Source organism: Manis pentadactyla, chromosome 2 (assembly GCF_030020395.1).
Source record: "Manis pentadactyla isolate mManPen7 chromosome 2, mManPen7.hap1, whole genome shotgun sequence".
Taxonomy (NCBI): domain Eukaryota; kingdom Metazoa; phylum Chordata; class Mammalia; order Pholidota; family Manidae; genus Manis; species Manis pentadactyla.
In genome coordinates this window covers 151873959-151885388 of record NC_080020.1, presented here as the reverse complement: position 1 = coordinate 151885388, position 11430 = coordinate 151873959, and the positions used below count along the sequence as shown (strand labels likewise).

The 11430-nt window shown below is 41.4% G+C and overlaps 1 long non-coding RNA gene across 1 annotated transcript; it reads right to left on the bottom strand.

Moving 5' to 3' along the window:
• Positions 1-3386: 3386 nt before the first annotated feature.
• LOC118909514 (uncharacterized) lies at positions 3387-8026 on the bottom strand. The gene is made up of 3 exons (XR_005023676.2): positions 7933-8026; positions 4743-5000; positions 3387-3627 (listed from the first exon to the last, which is right to left on the bottom strand). It is a non-coding gene; the product is annotated as an uncharacterized LOC118909514 (long non-coding RNA).
• Between the last annotated feature and the right edge of the window lie 3404 nt (positions 8027-11430).

The following is an 11430-nucleotide window of genomic DNA, read 5'->3' as shown; positions in this document are numbered from 1 at the left end:
ATTGCATCAAAAATAATAAAATACCTAGGGATAAACCTAACCAAAGAAGTGAAAGATTTATACTCTGAAAACCTCAAGGCACTCATGAGAGAAATTAAAGAAGATACCAATAAATGGAAACACATCCCATGCTCATGGATAGGAAGAATTAATATTGTCAAATGGCCATCCTGCCTAAAGCAATCCCTATCAAAATACCAACAGCATTCTTCAACAAACTGGAACAAATAGTTCTAAAGTTCACAAAGACCCCAAATAGCTAAAACAATCCTTAGAAGGAAGAATAAAACTGGGGCAATTATGCTTCCCAACTTCAACAAAGCCACAGTAATCAAGACAATTTGGTACTGGCACAAGAACAGACCCATAGACAAGGGGGACAGAATAGAGAGTCCAGACATAAACCAACAAATATATGGCCAATTAACATATGATAAAAGAGCTATGGACATACAATGGGGAAATGACATCCTCTTCAACAGCTGGTGTTGCCAAACCAGACAGATACATGTAAAAGAATGAAAATGGATTACTGTCTAACTCCATACCAAAGTAAACTCGAAATGGATCAAAGACCTGAATGTAAGTCATGAAACCACAAAATTATTAGAAGAAAACACAGGTAAAACTCTCTTGAATATAAACATGAGCAACTTTTTCATGAGCATATCTCCTCAGGCAAGGGAAACAAAAGCAAAAATGAACAAGTGGGACTACATCAAACTAAAAATCTTCTGTACAGCAAAGGACACCATCAGTAGAACAAAAAGGCATCCTACAGTATGGGGGAATATATTCATCAATGACATATCCGATAAGGGGTTGATATCCAAGATATATAAAGAATTCACACGCCTCAACACCCAAAAATCAAATAACTCGATTAAAAAGGGGGCAGAGGATCTGACCAGACACTTGCCAAAGAAGAAATTCAGATGGCCAAGAGGCACATGAAAAGATGCTTCACATCAATAATCATCAGGGAAATGCAAATTAAAACTATAATGAGATATCACCTCAGACCAGTTAGGATGGCCAACATCAAAAAGACTAGGAACAACAAATTCTGCCAAGGATGCGGAGAAAGGGGAACCCTCCTGTACTGCTGGTGGGAATGTAAATTAGTTCAACCACTGTGGAAAGCAATATGGAGGTTCCTCAAAAAACTAAAAATAGAAATACCATTTGACCCTGGAATTCCCCTCCTAGGAATTTACCCAAAGAATACAAGATCACAAATTCAAAAGATATATGCACCCCTATGTTTATCACAGCACTATTTACAACAGCCAAGACTTGGAAGCAACCTAAGTGTCCATCAGTAGATGAATGGATTAAGAAGTAGTACATATATACAATGGAATATTATTCAGCCATAAGAAGAAAATAAATTCTACCATTTGCAACAATGTGGATGGAGCTAGAGGGTATTATGCTCAGTGAAATAAGCCTGGCAGAGAAAGACAAGTACCAAATGATTTCACTCATCTGTGGAGCATAACTGAAGCAACAAAACAGCTGCAGACTCACAGAACCCAAGAATGGACCAGAAGTTACCAAAGGGAAAGGGGTTGGGGAGGATGGGTGGGATGGGAGAGATAAGGGGATTGAGGGATATTATGATTACTGCACATAATATAGGGGGGTCACGGGGAAGGCAGTATAGCACAGAGAAGTCAAGTAGTGACTCTATAGCATCTTACTATGCTGATGGACAGTGACTGTAATGGGGTATGTGGTGGGGACTTGATAACAGGGGGGCACTGTACTAACCACAATGTTGTTATGGCATAAGATTGTGTATCTATGATACCTTAATAAAAAAGAACTTTATCCAAGGATAAGTGATCTTTAATTTTGATTCACTAGGAGAGAGGTCAAAATCAACACTGAGAATCAAGTTCATTTTTTTCACACTTTGCTTCCCAGTTTACCTTTTAGTCCTCAGAGGTACCCAATTTCTTTCCATTTTTATCCATGTAGAGCATGGAATGGACTATAAATTCACTCATACTAAAGTGTAAATGTCTCATAGTTACAGGAACCAAGACTGAACTGCTTAAGTTCTTTGAGTGAGGGACTGAGGGACTAATATGGGGGTAGAAGGGCCTATTGGGTTCCCCAAATTCCACCAAAAAGGAGCTGCCTGTTTGTGGACATTTAAGGACACCTCTATGTGCAGCCAGGGTGTGAGCTAGAAGGAGTTTTCCACAAGAACATGGGGTAACTTCTACCAATATCTGAACCTGTCCCATCACACATCTGCTGGGAATAATCACCTTGCTGGGGTCACCTGAAGCTGTGGTCCTGACTGAGTCTCCTTGTCCTGATGTTGACTCTGAACTCCTTGCCAGAACTCTGAAAAAACAGTGGGAGCATCTTCTTTTTGATTCTTTTGTAAGTAGAATTTTTTTCTGAATTTTATTTTTAGATGGCTCAATCCAAGTGTTTTAGAAATAAAAAATAGAAATTATTTTTACAAATTGATCTTTACCCTGCTGAACTCAGTTCCTAGCTCTCATGGTCTTTCTGTCTATTCCTTAGGGTTTTCTATATACAAGATCATATCATCCACAAATAGACATGTTTTCTTTGTTTTCAAATCTGATGTCTCTCATTTCTTTCTCTTGCCAACCCCCCACCGACTAGATCCTCCAGTCTAACGTTGAATAGAAGTGACAAGAGGGGGCAACCGATCTTCAGGAGAGAGAGTTCAGCCTTTCTCCATTAAGTGCGATGTTAGCTGATGGTTTCTTGTGGCTGCCCTTTATCAGGTTGAGGAGGTTCCCTTCTAATTCTTGACTAATGAATGTTTTATAATAAAGTGCTGTTGCATTTCATCAAATGTATTTCTCACCTCTATTGACACAATCATGTGGTTTTTGTCCTTTCTTCTATTAATATGGTATATTACCTTGATCAAATTTTGCATGATAAACCAACCTTGCAACCCTGTACTGGGATAAGCCCTGCTTGGTTATGGTATGTAATCCTTATGTGTTCCTGGATTTGATTTGCCAGTATTTTCTTGAGGATTTTGCATCTGTATTTGTAAGACATACTGGTCTGAACCTTTCTTTTCTGGTGATGTCTTTGGTTTTGGTATAGGTTTTGTTATTGAGGTTATATAGACCACATAGAATGAGTTGCGCAGTGTTCCTCCTTTCCTGCTGTTTGGAAGAGTTTGTAAAGAATTGGAATTAATTTCTCTTCAAATGTTTGGTGGGCCTGGGCTGTTCTCAGTGGGCAGTTGTTGATCACTAATTCAGTCTCTCTGCTGGTCATAGGTCTGTTCAGATTTTCTTTTTTTCCCCTCAAGTGGGGAGCTCTTAAAAGAATCAAGTCGCCATAAAGAGTGGAACGATTTCAAGTTTATTCCTGCAAGGGCAACTTGTCAAACTGCCCCAAATAATTAGACTCCCCTGGTGTGTAAATACAGTCTCTTCCTCCACGGGGTCTGCAGAATAGAATGGGAACTGCACGCGGGGTATCAATGGCCATTGTGTCCCCTCCCAGGGCCAAGCCACCATCACCCCTGGTCTGGGCGATTCCAGGAGCTTCCTTGCTACTCCCTTGGTGTTGCCCTCGTCCCGTACAGTCCATCCTCATTATAGGAGCCAGAGTGCTCTTGTTAAAGTAGAAGGAAGATCATGTCATTCCTTTGCTGAGAGAAGTCCAGGCTTCCTACCTCACTCAGAAAAAGCCAGTCCTCACTGTGACCTACGAGGCCCTCCCGGGTGGCTCCCCACCTGTCTTTCTGCTCTCATTTTTCCACTCGGCTCTGCTCCATTTGTGCCACTTCAGCATCTCCCAAAACACCAGCACATGTGCTGTTCCCTCTGCCTGGAACAGTCTTCCCCCAGAGAGTCACAGTTTGGGCCTGGACTGTACTGATCACCCTGTATTTACACAAACACCACATTCAAAGAGAGGCTGTCATTGGCCACTCTATTTAAAATTTAATCTCTATCCTTTCCCCTAAAACTTCTATCCTCTTAATTTCTTTGCATTTTACTTAATCAATTCTGTGATTGTCTTTCTCCTGCTGGACTGCCAGCTACATGAGGGCAGAGGTCTCGCTATTTGCTCACTGCAGGAGCTGGGGGTTGAGGAAGGGCCTCTTTTACACTGTCTGACATCCCACCACTCAGGCAGCTACCAGTTGTACCTCAAGACCCTGTAACAGAGTTTCTCCTCAACCCATTTAACAGCTGAGTGAGGCTGGAAACGCTGCATTGGTTAGGCAGCTTCAAGGGAAATTTTTTCTCCTTCTTTTCTCAAGTGGAAACAAAATTAAATGCCCAAAACATTAATACCTTTCTTTTCAAAAAGCATTACTCTTGGGACATGTCTTTGCAAAGTTCAGACTTTTCTGAATCAAGCTAATAAGTTACCTAGGAGTTAATTATTAAGGTAATTGATTTTCTAAAGTATCTCCCTTCCTAAACTTTTCCAGATTTAAGTTTAAGCCCCTTTACAGGTATTTCTGTGGCTCTTGCCTAAAGATGGAAATATGGAAGAAGCTTTTTCATGAAGATTGTGATAGATGCTTTATATTTCTGCATCCTTCATTACCATGCCCTAGATTCTCTGGCCCTCTCTCCTTGCACCATATTTGACTGGTAAAACCCCAATCATGATAAAATCCAACTTGCTGCACACCCGAAACTGAGCAGCTGAAGGGGGCTGAAGAAGAACACAGAGCCAGCAGATGGGTCTGATGTGAAATCCCAAGCACTTACTTGAATGGGGCATAGTGATCCCGGCAGTCCTGCATTCCATGCGTTCATTCACTCTCCTGCTCTGCTTGACAGCTGTTCATACCGTCTCTCTCCTCCAGCCATCCTTTCACATGATGACCTTCCTTCTTATTCATTGAAAGATGGAAGTAATCAGAAAGGAACTTCTACAAGCTTCCACCAACAAATGCACCTGGTCACCTGAAACTGGACCTAGTTTCTCTGCCTGCATTTCAGTTACCATGGATGTTCTTGCTGCGTCTTCTCGTGGCAGAAAGAAACAGAGGCAGAGAGGGAGAGAGGTGTCTGGTCTTTCTTCTTATAAGGGCACTAATCCTTATGAAAGGACTCTACCCGCATGACCTCACCGCAACCTACCACCTCCCCAACGCCTCACCTCCTAATGCCATCCCACTGAGGGTTAGGGTTTCACCACAGGAATTTTGAGGGGACATAAACATGAAATCCATAACACCATGTCCCTACAACTCCACATGGGCATCAGATCCTGTCCTCTCTTGCCTTGTTCAAGGACTTCATGCCAGCAATTGTCCCCTCTTTATAACAAACCCTTCATTTCCTCCTCTCTACATGAACAAATATGCCAAAAAAAGAATTAAAATTCTTGCAGCTCATGCCCTGTGAGCCACAGCCCCATTTCTCTGCTCTCCTTCATGGCAAGAGCCCTCAAAACAGTAGTCTGTAGTCCGTCACCCCTTCCTCTCCCACCCTCTTTTTCAGGGCATGCCAACCTGATCTTTGTTCTCACCACTTCACTGACAGCTCCACTTGAGGCCCCTGCTGATTTCCCCAAGCCAAACCTAGCTCTCAGTCCCCAGGCCCCATCTTCCTTACCATATCTTCCTTGAAGCACCTCATTCACCTGGTTTCCAGGGCACTGCCCTCTCTCCTCCTATCTCAGAGTGTCTTCCTAGACTCTTGGTTGGTTCCTCCTTATCAGTCCAAGCAGGAAAGCCCAGAACCTCATTCTCAGATCTCTGTTCCTCTCTCTCCATGGCAACTCCCTGGAGGCATCCTAATTTCTTACCAGTTATGACCATTGAATTTACACCTCCAGCCCAGACATCTACCAGGAGTGGTAAATTCATAGCCAACTGCCTACTTGACATCTGCCCCCAGTTCAACAATCATCTCAGACTTACTACATCCAGATAGAACTCTGGAATGAGCATGGAGTTTTCCATGTCTAAATGAATAGTACTTTAAGCTGAACAATCCTTAGTCATCCTGGACTTCTTTCTTTCTCTCATATGCCACAATCAACCTATCATCCAATCCTCCAGGCTGTGTCTAAAATCCAACCCTTCCCCCCTACGCACACCATGACCCAACCACAAATACTTCAGTGGCCTCTGTGGTCCCTCCCTGCTTCCCTGTCTCTCTTTACTGTTCTTAGTCAGTAGCTGGAATGGGGCCTTAAAAACAAGTATAAGCCATATCATCTGTATCATTCGACTTCCATTCCCCAATTCCTAAACAACTTGTGTCCAAAGCAAAAAAAAAAAAAAAAAAAAAAGATTAAATAAATTGCAATTTCACTTCTCAGTGGAATTTTACAGTCAGTAAAATGTAATGGCTCTCCAATTCTCAGTAAAATCTGGTTGCTGGTAATCTGTGACTTCACCTCCCCTCATCTCCCCCTAACAAGCTGCATACCAGCCTTGATAGCTGCCTCCTTCTTTCTCTGAAAACTGCCTCAGGACTTTTGCATTTGCTGAACTCTGCTCAAATACTTTCCGTCAGATATCTGCTTGGCTGCTCCCCTGCTTCTTTCTGGCCACTTATTAGTCAGACCTTCTCTGAACACTCTACGAAATAGCCTAGACTCCACCTACCCACTCCCCTCTATTCTCCTTTCCCTGTTTATATTCCTTCATAGCACTTAAGTCCTGGCAGCATATCGTATGATTATCTGTTTCTAGTCTCTCGCCCCTACTTGCAGGGGAATCTGAACTCCTTGAAAGCAATCCCTTTGTCCAATTGTTTCACTGCTACACAAACAGTGGCTGACACATGGAAGCGACCCTTTTAACATCTGTATGAATAAAAGAATTAATTTATAATACTAGCATTCATAAACAACTTGTGTCCAACAGCAGAAAAATGATTAAGTAAATTACAGTTTCGCTGCTCAGTGGAATTTTACATAGTCAATACAGTTAATGGAAGCACTCAAAGGACATGAGCAATTTCAAAAGGACTTCAAATTGTTAACAGACACACAGGGGAAAGATATTACCCACCTAGCAACCAAGGAAAAGCAATTTAAAAAAACTACTGGATACCGTTTTCCCGTCACTAAATTAGCACATGTTTCTCTTTAAACGCACACCACCAGATTCTGGAAAGGCTTTCCAGGGGTGAACTCTCTTCTGGTGGATATAAATTTATACAACACCTTTGGGAAAAGAATTTGGACCAACATGCCTCATATTACATCAAGATGTTCATCCTTCTTCATATGGTAATTCTGCTGGAACTACCACATAAGAATATTATAAATACTATGGATACATGGATATATACATATCAGATAATCTACATGTTTCATGGTTAAAAAACTGATGAAGTATCTACCCCATTAAACACTATAAAGCCACTAAAATTACGTCTATTAAGGGTTTTACTGACTTGGAGAAATGTTTATAACATAATATGGTACTAAATTTTCAAAAATTAGCCTTAGGGAAGACACCAAGGGGTGAAAATGATCCGCAGAGTTCCTTCAGGAACCTGGAGAATTTTGACTGCTGCCCCAAATTACTGACTTATGTTTTTGATTTGCTTTTGCTTTTCCAAAGGTTTAATTAAGTTTCTCTTCAGATAAGGCTTTGGCTGAGCTCTTTTTAGGCACAAAATAAACAATAAAAATTCCATTGTGCATTCCCTACCGCTATCCTTCCCCATTAGAACTACACATAATGTTTACACATAACATGTTCATCATGTTAGAGGTTTTATGTTTTATTTTTAAACTGTAAAGAATCATTTGCATTTCAATAATACTTTGCATCTATAAATAATTGCTCAGTGGAATTTTTTTTTTTGCATCTATAAACACTTTGCATCTATAAATAAATATTTAAAAATATAAACTATTTGATTTTTTACCACAATGCATCCGGGTTTTTTTTCTCATTAAAGCAAACAAAGAACAACAGAAAAGTATTACCTCCAGGAGAATCTTCACCCAGAACAAGTTCGCTCTTTTTAGGATCGATGCTGATGGCTGTGTGTGCAGGCTGTCGGGGTCCATGGGATCTGGAAGAGGAGACGTGATGAGGAGGGGTTCCAGCAAGTGTTCTCGTTTGCTACCCCTCAGAATCCAGGAGGAGTTGGGGATAGCGGAGTTGCCAGAGAGCCACATGGAATCCCCAAATCATATCTGATAAACCTGAGGTTCTGCTCTGCTGCCACAAAGCCCAGCTTTGGTTCACCCACAAAAGTGAATGGTTCACTGGCTTTTTAGAAGACAGCTTAAAAATGTTGAGATAGTTGTAGGTTCACATTGAGAAGAATATAGGGGGGCTTTCGCTGAGTTTCCTCCAACGCCAGCATTTTGCAGTGTCACAGCACAATGCCACCACCGGGATACTGGCATTGATACAATCCTCTGATCTTATTCAGATGGCCTCAGATTTATTCACCACAAGGATCCCTCTGTTGACCTTTTATAGACACATCCACTTCCTTCCCTGGACTCTGTCCATAATTTCTAGGAACCATGAATCTGTTTTCTATTTCTATAATTTTTTCATTTCAACAAAATTACATACATGGCATTGTATAGTGCAACTTTTAAGATTGGCTTTTTTCATTCAGCATAATTCCCTCTAGATCCATCTAAGGGATTCATCCAGGTACTTGCATGCATCAATATTTGGCTCCTATTTATTGCTGAATAGTACTATGACATGGGTGCACCATCGTTTATTTAACCATTCACCTGTTGAAGGATATTTGAGTTATTTCCAGTTCTTGGCTATTACAAATAAAGCTGCTATGAACAATCCTGTAGCAGGTTTTTCTATGAACATAAGTTTTCATTTCTTTGGGATATATGTCCAAGAGAGCAATTGCTGGGTTGTATAGTAATTGCACGTTTAGTTTCTTAAGAAACTGCCAAACTATTCTCCAGAAATGCTGGGCTATTTTATATTCCCATCAGCAATATATGAGCCATCCAGTTTCTCTCCATCCTTACCAACATTTGGTGGTGTCACTATTTTTTATTTTAGCCATTCTGACAGGTTTGTAGTGATTTTAATTTGTATTTCCTGAAGGTCAATGATGTTGAACATCTTTTTGTGTTTATTTGCCATCTGTATGCCTTTTGGTGAAATGTCTATTTATATCTTTTACCCATTTTCACATTGAATTTTTTTTCACTATTGAGGTTTTTATCATAGATTTTCTTTTTCAGAGCAATTTTAGGTTCACAGCAAAACTGAGTAAAAAGTACAGACTTCCCACACATGCATGGCCTTCTCCACTATCAACACACCTCACCAGTGTGGTACATATGTTATAATCCATGAACCTACATGGACACATTATCACTGGAAGTCCATAGTGGACTTTAGAGATCAGTCTTGGTGTTGCACATTCTGTGGGTTTGGACAAATGTATAATAATATGTATCCACTGATGCAGCATCACACAGAAGGGTTTCACTGCCCTAAAATTTCTCCATACTCGACCTATCCATGCCTCCCTCCCCCTTAACCTCTGGCAACCGCAGATCTTCTTACCGTCTCCATAGCTGTGCCTTTTCCCGAATGTCATATAGCTGGAATCACACAGCATGTAGCCTTTACAAATTGGCTGCTTTCACTTAGTAAATGCATTTAGAGGTTCCTCCATGTCTTTTCATGACTTGACAGCGCATCTCTCTTTAGCACTGAGTAATATTCTATTGTCTGGATGTACCACAGATTATTTATCCAACCACCTCCTGCAGGACATCTTGGTTACTTACAAGTTTTGGTAATTATGAATAAAAATGCTATACACATCCTCATGCAGATTTTTGTGTGGACATGTTTCCAGTTAATTTGGGGAAATACCAATGAGTAGAATTTGCTAGAACAAATTGTGTTTAGTTTTGTAAGAAACTACAAACTGACTTCCAAGTTGGCCATGCTGTTTTGCACTCCCACGAGCAATGAATGAGAGTTTTGTCATCCCACCTCCTCACCAGCATGCAGTGTTGTCAATGATTTGGATTTTGGCCATTCTAGTAGGTATGTAATGATATCTCATTGGTTCTTTTGTTTTGTTTTTGTTTTTAATTCTTAAAATTCTTTATTTAGTCAATTCTCTCAGGACACAGGCCCTGGTGATGACTGTTACCCCACCTCTTTCCCCATAGAAGGCATTCAGCTGAGGCTATAATAAATCACAGACATTTGTATATATTACCAAAAATATCAGGCAGAAAGCCCCTGGCTTTGATCAGCAAACAAGGCACAGACCTGAGCCAGTGCCCATACTCACGTAGACCCTGGCCCAGGGGCATCCTCTCGGGTGGCACTAAGGCACTGTTGCTGGAACCGTGAGCCAGGACTCCCTGACTCTATGAAGAGTGGAGGGTATCATTGTCGTTTAGTTTGCGATACCCTGATGACATATGAGGTGGAGCATCTATCCATATACTTAGCTGCCATCTGTAGAGCTTTTTTCATGAAGTGTCTGTTCAGGTCTTTGCCCATTTTTTTAATTGAGATTGTTTGTTTTGTTATTGTTGAGTTTTAAGGGTTCTTTGTATATTTTGGATAGTGGTCCTTTATCAAATGTGACTTTTGCAAATATATTCTTTCAGTCTGTAGCTTGTTTTCTCACTCTCTTGATACTACTGAATTTTGAGATACTATTACTTCATCAAATATGTGGTTTGGAAATATATTCTCCCAGTCTGTAGCTTGTCTTTTCATCTTCTTCACAGGGTCTTTCACAGGGCAAAAAGTTTTTTTAATTTTGATGAGGTCCAAGTTATCAATTTTGGTATCATGCAGTTTTAGTGTCAAGTCTAAGAAATATTTGCCTGGCCCTAGGTCCCAAAGGTTTTCTCCTTAGTGTCAGAGTCATCCAAAGGAGAGCTCTGAGAGGTGGAAAGAGGAAGATGGACTGATTAGAGACAGAACTGGAAACAACAGGCTATCGGTTCTTAAAATCCTCCACCTACTAGAAGAAACTAACTAGGGCCCCAACTCTGCAATAGAAGAAGTGGCCCAGGCAGGCTCATTGCCCCCTGGATGGAACGGGAGTCAGGGCTAAGAGCGATGGATCAGGAACTCTGCCGACAGAATGTGGCCAGAGGAAGTGCTCTTCTTTCCTACAGGCTTGAGAACCTTCTGCACTGAGAGATACCGGAAAACTGACCACTACTGGCAAGGGCAATCTTGCTCTATCTTGAGCCCAGGAATCCTCTTTGTCTCCCAGGCCTGAGGTTTCCCTTTCCCACCCAGAGAAACCAGGTAGCAGAGAGCCATTAGCAAGGAGGATCCTGCCATCCCAGGAAGGGCTCTTTGCCCCCAGAGGTGGGGGATCCTGCCCAGGAAGGACTCTTTATTACCATACCAGAGTCTAGAGGGTCCCTTCCCTCATCTAGAGGCACCAGTGTAGTGAAATTCCTTCCACTCCCCGTGGCAGCACCAGGAGGGACCACTGG